Source organism: Adiantum capillus-veneris, chromosome 21 (genome assembly GCF_014529385.1).
Source record: "Adiantum capillus-veneris isolate H3 chromosome 21, ASM1452938v2, whole genome shotgun sequence".
NCBI classification, from domain to species: Eukaryota; Viridiplantae; Streptophyta; class Polypodiopsida; order Polypodiales; family Pteridaceae; genus Adiantum; species Adiantum capillus-veneris.
This window is the reverse complement of record NC_140951.1, coordinates 125,950,857-125,959,969: the sequence shown is the minus strand read 5'-3', so window position 1 is coordinate 125,959,969 and position 9,113 is coordinate 125,950,857.

The window sequence follows — 9,113 nt, the reverse complement described above, 5'->3', positions numbered from 1 at the left end:
GGTAGAGGGAAAGTGGAGGTTTAAATACCCTCAAGGATTCATCTACTGTGGATAGGGAAGAATACCCAACATACATGAGGAGGGATGATGGAAATCACATTGTTTAAAAGGATGTGCAAATGAATAATAAATGGATTGTTCCATACAATCCATTTTTTGTCAATAAGGTACAATGCACATATCAATGTGGAGGTTTGCTCCACTATACCCACTGTGAAATATCTTTGCAAGTATGTGTATAAGGGACATGACAGGGCGACTATTGCTCTACAAGACACTGAAGGGATTCTAGATGAAGTTACAAAGTATCTTAATGCACGATATGTATCAGCATTTGAGGCTATCTGGCAGATATTTGGGTTTGATTTGCATCAAGAAAAACCTGACATACAATGCCTCCATGTTCATTTACCTCATCAGAATCAAGTCTTCTTTAATGACAGAGCGACTATACAGAGTGTGTTGGAGAGAGAGGGCAACAAAAAGACTACGCTCATTGAGCGATTTGTTGCAAATCAAAGATATCTATAGGCCAATGATTTGTTGCACATAGACTTCCCAACAAAGTGGGTTTGTGAGTCAGCAAGTAGAACATGGACTCCAAGACAGAAGGGAGACGTGATTGGAAGAATGTACCACATAGTTCCCATTGTCGAAGAGTTAAACTATTTGCACATGTTACTCAACAAGTGCAAAGGATGTAGGTCTTTTGAGATTTTTGGACCTTCAATGGACAAGTATATGAAACGTTTAAAGAAACATGCAATACGCAGGGATTATTGCAAGTTACTGTGATGAATGGTTTCTTTGTTTAGAAGAACACAAGTTACTCAACAAGTGCAAAGGATGTAGGTCTTTTGAGGATATTCGGACCTTCAATGGACAAATATATGAAACATTTAAAGAAACATGCAATGCATGGGGATTATTGCAAGTTGATGTGTTGAATGGTTTCTTTGTTTAGAAGAAGCTTCATTTCTACAAATAGGAAAACAATTACGACTACTATTTGTAGTCATTTTGATATTTGTGAGCTGATATGTCCTAGTGCATTATGGAATCACTTTTGTAAGGAGCTTTCTGAGGACCATGTATATCATATGAGGACTTGCACAACTAATGTGCATATTTGTGAACACATGGCACAAAACCAAGCATTGTCAAACTTGGAGACAATGCTTCAACAGTATGGAAATAGGCTCTCAAATTACTCTGGAATGCCCCAAGTGGATCGCACATTGCAAATAATGAGTGAGCATGGAGTTCTATTGAAGAGGTAATGTATAATGTAGAGTAACAAAGAGGTTTGTTTGCTCAAATGGAACTTTGAATATTGGAAAAAGGGAAGCTTACAATCGAGTTTTACAAGCCATTGGCATGAATAGTGGGAATGTGTTCTTCTTGGATGTGCCAGGTGGAACAAGAAAGACCTATCTTTATATGCCTTTCTCTCTCGCATATGCGGAGAGAGCAAAGTTTCTTTGGCATGTGCATCATCTAGTATTGCAGCACAACTTCTCGACAATGGAAGGACCACACACTCTAGATTCAAGATCCCTATTGATATAACTTCTAACTCGACATGCAATATTAAAGTAAATAGCCAACTTACTGAGCTATTGCAAATGGCTTCATTGATCATATGGGATAAAGCTCCCATGACTCATAGACATGCTTTTGAGGTTCTCGATAAGACACTAAGAGATGTCATGCATAATAACATGTTCTTTGGAGGAAAGGTTTTCCTTCTTGGTGGTGATTTTAGATAGATCTTGCCTGTTGTACGTAGAGGAGGGAGGGCAAACATTGTTGATGCATCTTTGTGCCGCTCATACATTTGGTGCTATACAAAAATTTTGCATCTAACAGAGAACAATGTCATGCGAGTGGTCAATTGTTGCAATAATGTTAGAGAAAGAGAATTTGTGCAGTGGACACTTGATAGTGGCAATGGCAATGTTTGTGATGGGGAGCTACATGATAATGTGGCTTTGCCGACATGCATAATGCTACCACCAAATAGTTTGCAAGCACTTATTGATTGCATATATGGAGACCTTGAAACACTCTCTTGCCATGCAACCTTTTTCAAGGACAGGGCAATTTTGGCACCTCGCAACAAGGATGTGGATGCTATAAACAATTTGGTACTACAAAAATTTCTTGGTACTTTATAAGGAATATGTCAGTACAGACTTAGTGTGTGAATCAAATTGTGATAGCATTTTATTCACAATTGAGTTCTTGAATAGTTTAGATCTTGGAGGAGATTTTGCACCGCATGTTTTGCATTTGAAACAAAACGCTCCAGTTATGTTCCTCGGCAATTTGGATCCAAGAAGTGGTCTTTGTAATGGGACATGCTTGATTTGTGAGCAATTCCATAGCAAAGTGATTGAAGAAGAAATCTGTTAACCCTCATGGCTCACGGACACCATATCACTTACGACGGACGTTGTATTATTTACTTGGTAGAGTCAGGTACCGAGTTTGTCGGTCCAATAGGAAAAGGGTAAGAGTGATCGCCGATGAGAGGCGCACTCTAACTGGAACATTCAACGGATTATTTGGCTAAGCATGGGTGCCCAAGTGTGAATGGGGTGAGCTCATATAAAAGCCAACTAAACCTAAAATTCACTCATTCTCTCATTTGTGCAATTGAAGAGTGCTCTTGCCCCATCTCCATCTTCTTCTTCTTCATCTCCTTGTGTGTGTGTATGCGAGAGAGAGAGAGAGAGAGAGAGAGAGAGAGAGAGAGAGAGAGAGAGAGAGAGAGAGAGAGAGAGAGAGAGAGAAAGAGCATTGCGGCGGCACGACGGCGGTGAAGCAGTTGAGCGTGGCGTAGCGGTGTCTCCTTCTTCTTCACGGCGAGGAATCCTCCACGACAAGAAGCGTAGAGCGGTGAGTGACACACCAACGCCTTATTTGAGCTTACTAGTTTAGGCTTGTTGTGTGCTTGGAGCCATTTGTGGCTCGTACACGGTGTATCGGCAAGTTCCTTGCATTGACACGTGCGACGTACGCGCACATTTTTGGCGCCGCTGTCGGGGAATGCCATACACTAAGCTTGAATGGCACTCTGTGCTTCTTTTGTGGTGCAATTTCTATTGTAGGAAAGGTAAGGAAGGAGGGTGTGTGTGTTGAGAAGAAGGATTTTGTGTTATACTGTGTATTTTTTTTGTTATGGAGTTTTCAAAGGTACTGTGTTTATTCTTTGTGTATTAAGGTTGTTAGTTTTCTTTGTTAATGGAGTTTTCAAAGGTACTGTGTTTATTCTCTGTGTATTAAGGTTGTTAGTTTTCTGTGTACAGTACGTAGGAAGTAGATCTCTGAGAGCTAATAGAGTGTGTTAGTATGTAACAGTAGGTGTATTAGCTAGAAGTAGGTAGATAGAGAGTGTGTGTGTGTGTACTCTCGTGCAGGTCGCAGCGACCTTATCCTTTTTTTAAAAAAAAATTAAAAATTAAAAAAAAAATTAAAGGTTGCACCGGGATCGAGAATATCTCCCAGACCCAAGCCCAAGCTCACGCTCAAGCCTAGACCTCAGTCGCCTTTTAAAATTATGAATTTTAGCTTCACACGTAGCTAAAAATCAATTTTTTGAGGACCAACAGAACTTCAGATGCCCGAAAATTGTGATGTAAAGCACACAGTGACCCTCTAAGTGATACGCTTGTTTCGAGCTATCACACACTTTAATATATAAAAAAATAAAACATTAAAAAACGTAAAAAACACAAGTGAAAACGGACGCTTAAAAAAAGTAAGCGGTTAACCTTCGAGGTTATTCGCCGACGCTTGTAGGGTGCAAGGCACATGCATCTGCGCTCTGGTCGTGTGTTAGAGACGGAGCAACTAGAGAGAATTTTGACTTACGCGAGTTCTCAATATCTACCTACTTCAGGTTCCGGGCCCTCGGCGGGGACCCAAGGCAGTATAAACCATGACCTGAACATAGCGGCTAGTGACTCTTCCTCTGACTACGACATCATGGAGGGTTTCCCAATGCCTAATCCCGATAGCTCAAGCCAAGACATGCATGCCATGGGCCCACGGTTCGGGCCGAGCATGCTTAGCCACTTGAAGGAAACCTTTAGTAGAGCCACTCGCTCCGAACATGGAGCTAATGATGTAAATGAGGGGGGTGGGAAAGTAAATTCTCCATTCGTGACCAACGTAGACCCTATACCCTTAGAGAATGAGTATGTGAATACTTCATTCACTGCACTCCTGACTCTTCAGAGTTATTTCCCTCCGAGGTCATATTACCCGATGGTAGGAGCCTTGCCGAAGTGCAAGAGGTTGAGCGATATATCCTTGCAGCAAGGGAAAAGGAAGTCGAGAGCTTACATAAGGCGGAGCAACAAAGAGAGTTAAAAGCGAAAGCCCCTATGTCAATATCCTTGCTAAGAGAGCAATCAAGTGCTCCTTACTTAGCAAATGCTAAGGGCCAACCCCTAGACAACAACATTATATCTAGCTCAAAGGACACCCCTAGCACCTCAATCCTAGATGGAGTGTTCCTAAATGAGAACTGGGAGTACGAACTACAAACGAAAACTCTGACCGACCTATACACAGGTCACACCTATCACGTGGGTTGGTTAGATGTCCTACAATCTACAATAGGCGCTACTAGTGTGGAGGATCAACAACAAAGAGTTTGTGAGGTCATCCATAGGGTGATTGAGTTAGAGAGACAGGATAAGGGGATCAACATGCCTTCAACGGGTCTCATGAGATTCTTGGATACAGGAAAGACTAAAAAACCTACCTTATCGCAAATGGAGACTCCCTCGGTAAGTCCGATGGATCCTCCATATGTTGTTTCGCCAGGGGTCTCAGTGCAATCTAAGCCCATAAGTGATAGATTTACCTTTCCAAGTCTAGCTCATCTTTCCCTTGATGACACCACGGCTACCATGCCTACCCCAATGATGGGCATGCCAAGAAACACGCCATGGACCTCATTTGTTAGTAAAGCACCGCTACATGGTAGATCATTGCCTGCAACAATACCTACAAGTGTGTACCAATCGTATACACCCATGGGTCCTCGTACTCATGTAGTCTCTACTCCTCCCATTGTTTCAACAACCTATGCTCCACAACCACAATACCCAAGTTCTTATTTCCATGGGACTATACCGGCTAGCATTAGCATGTCACATCCGACGTCTGCTATGCCTAGGGCCACACATATGAACTTTGGACCACCACATGGCACAACATCGTACCCAACGTGGAACCCAAGGGCTTCCTATGCGCCAAGCCCAATTCCAATACCTACTCCACATGTAGTCTCTGGAGCACCTCCACCCACGGTGCCTGCTCACTTAGGTGACTTGGCAACATTTGCTCAAGCTATCAATCGATCTATTGCTGAGAATATGCGTAACGCGCCTGATAGAGAGACTAGAAGTAAGGCAGTACAAATAGCCAAGCTCACACAAAAATTTAGTGGAGACAGGGATGTGAGAAAGCATATCGAAGTGTTTGAACAAATATGCGATTCTCTAGGAGAACACAATGACCTACATAAGAGCAATGCTTTAAGCCTAACCTTAAGTGGAAAGGCTGGGGATTGGTATAGAACCCTAAGGGTGGAAGAAAAAAAAAAATTACCCTACTCTTAGGAGTCTGTTCTTAAAAGAATACATATGAGAGGGAGTACTTTGGGGTGTAGCCTCTCAGCTCCAGAAAGCCCAACGAGAGGAATGAGAGTCGCTGAGAGACTTTATAAGTCGCTTGAAGCATTTGAATTCTCGTTGTAATCCAAATGAACGCTTCAACAATAATCAATTTCTCGATAGATTCATTAGGGGGTTACGACATGAGGATATCTACAATGGCTTAGTCATTAGAGGCATCACCACTTGGGAAGCAGTCACCACCAATGCGATCCAAATGGAGGATAATTTAATGATTCAAGGAGAAAGAGTGTTTGTTGAGTCTAAATCTATTAGCTCACAAGCATTGGGGCATCAGCCAATGACCCTAAAGCCTATTGCTAAGGAGCAAAGATATCTGAGATGACTTTAGCAGATCTCACCAAGGCTATTCAAGAGAGTCTTGGAGACAATCGTGCTCCGCAGAACAATCATATGTATCCAAGAAGGGAGCAACAACGGTGCTCAGTATGCTATGGACCGCATAGTACCAGTGAATGTCCTACTTTTAGAGTAAAATTCAATGGGAATTGCAATGCATGTGGAAGGTATGGTCATCAAGCTAAGGATTGCATAGTATTTAAGCGCACGATGGCCAATAGACCAACCTTAGCATGGATAGACACACCTCGAGTGCCTGCATTGATGCCGGTCCCACCTCTTGAACAAACAACACAACACATGGTCCCTAGGGCCCAAAATGTTGTTCAAACAACACCCTTACCACCTCCAGTGCTAGGACCGCAACCACCACATCCGAGAATCACTTCTGTGAATCAAGTGGGTTGTGAGTCATCTATTTCTTGTTTGGAAGGCTGTGAGGAAGATATAGATCCTAATATTGCCTATGGGATGGATGTGCTTGAAGAAAGTCCACAATACTACATGGAGGACTATTGGGGGAAAGTCAAACCTGTATATCAAGTAGCTGCTCTTGCGGCAAGAAGCCAAAATATCAACTACACTGCTAAGAGACCACCTCTTCAATGCTATGAGTGTGGAGGTCCACCTCGTGTAGCCGAGTGTCCTATTAGGCTACAAAAGAACGCCACACTAATGCAAACCAATCAAGCGAGCACGTCTACAATGCCGATACTCATGTGTAATCGATGTGGCATAGATAATTTGATTGCCCAATGTCCAAATAATCCAAATGCACCGAAGATCACGCCATTAAACTTGATTGAAGTTATAGAGGAGCCATCACAAAGTACACGTGTGGTACCAGTAAACGTACTCACACGATCGATGCTCCAAAAACAAAACTATATTCTTGAGGAAAGAGACATGGCATCAATTGCCCAATCTCAGAAAAAGAAGAAAACACGAAGGAAGAGATCGCAAAAAGCAGCGAAGTTAGACCCCAGCTCAAAGACCAACATAGGGACTAGTGACGACCCTGTATATATGAACGACGCTGAAGAGGATTCTGATTCAAGTGAAACCATGGAGACCAAAACGACCACTAACATAGAAACCAACAAGGAAGATCTTCATGAGACACAATGGTCAGGATCAAAGAAGAAGATAGGAACTTATCCAAACCCTACAAGGAGATTGAGCGAGTCAAGCAATTAAGGAGTTTGGTAGAAGATACCCAAAGGGATCTAGGACCAGCACCTCGGCAGATCCAAATTACAGACACCGTGTTCCCTACGCAACAACAACCTCACCAAGTCCATAGACCCTTAGCCATACCTAGTGTCATCCAAGAAGAGAGTGACTTAAAGTGTTTAATCGCTAGAGCCAAGTATTTCATGTTTTTAGGACTGACTAGAGACTATACCTAGAAGACCTTGTAGTTAAGCTACGATAAAATGAATTTCTCGTGAAATCATTGCTTGACTGATTATTTTTTCTTTGACCCCCCAAAGTCTTTTCACAATGATTCAATTTTTATGTGTGTGCTTATTTCCTATGCCTTGGGTTTTTTGCTTTTCAAGGAAAAGCGCCCACACTGGGAACCTCTAGGGCTCTAGTACCATAGGCGATACATGTGAGTGAAGTACCCAATCATGTTGGAATTAGGGTTGCAGAGAAACACACACAGCTTGGAGAAGACGAAGGAAGCTCAAGGCACACAATAGAGAGTGAGTTACTTAGTGTGCAATGGAAAGATAGATAGCCCTAGAGTGATGGGCGTATATACAATGCACGGGGGAAAAAACCTCCTAAAGAGGGAAAAAATGCCCCGGCGGTCCTAGTGTGTTCACACACATCACTACCACATGTATATGGTAACAAATCCCCCCTGGAGTGATGTGGTGAACGAGAGCTGGCACATGAGTAAAGGGAAGTGCCATGCCCTGAGGACAGGATCAGTCCACAAAGGGGAGTAAGCCCAAAGCTTTGCGGAAAGCTTCAAGCTTCTCACGAGACAATGCCTTTGTGAAAAGATCTGCAAGGTTGTCCTGTGTTGGCACATAAGCCAAGCTGATCTCTCCTGCTGAGAGCCTCTCCCTGACATAGTGGTAATGCACCTCAATGTGCTTTGTGCGAGCATGAAAAACTGGGTTCCTCGCAACTGCCAATGCGCTCTGACTGTCAGTGTAGATAGTGTTGGCAGTGTCCTGTCCAACACCCAAGTCAGCCATAAGGCGTCTGAGCCATACACACTCAACCGTAGCTGTGAAGACTGCCCTGTACTCAGCCTCACAACTCAAAGTGGCCACAGTAGGTTGCTTCTTGCTCAACCATGATATACATGAACTGCCAAGCATGAAACAAAAACCACTTGTGGACACTCGCGTGTCAAAACAACCAGCCCAATCTGAGTCCGAAAAAGCATGTAAGTCTGGCGGCAATGATCCCCCCTTGGGATAAAACAAGCCAAGATGTAAAGTGCCACTAAGGTAGCGGAAAATCCTCTTGACAGCCTGCCAATGCTTAGACCCTGGGCTATGCATAAATCTGCTGACCTGCGAGACTGCAAACTGAATATCTGGCCTCGTGTTGCATACATAAATGAGGCAGCCAACAGCAGTTTGGTAAAGAGTGACATCAGCAGGATCGCCAGCATCATGTAGACTCAACTTCAAACCTGTTTCCATGGGAGTGGCAATAGGTTTGCAATCCTCAAGTCCAAACTTACATAGCAATGTCTCTATGTAACTTTTCTGACACAAGGCAATACCACCATCACACTGCTTAAACTGTATACCCAAGTAATGATGCAACAGCCCCAAATCTTTCATCTTGAAAGTAGCATTCAAATCAGCCTTAAATTCAGCAATATGTCTCTCATTTGGTCCAGTGATCAGCAAATCATCAACATAAAGAACCACAATGAGAAATACATCATCCTCACGCTTTACATACAATGTGCTTTCTGTTGGACTGTTACGAAAGCCTCGTTTAACCAAATGAGTGTTAGCTTTCTCATACCAAGCACGAGGAGATTGCTTCAACCCATACAAAGCCTTCTTATATTTGCACACTTTGTCC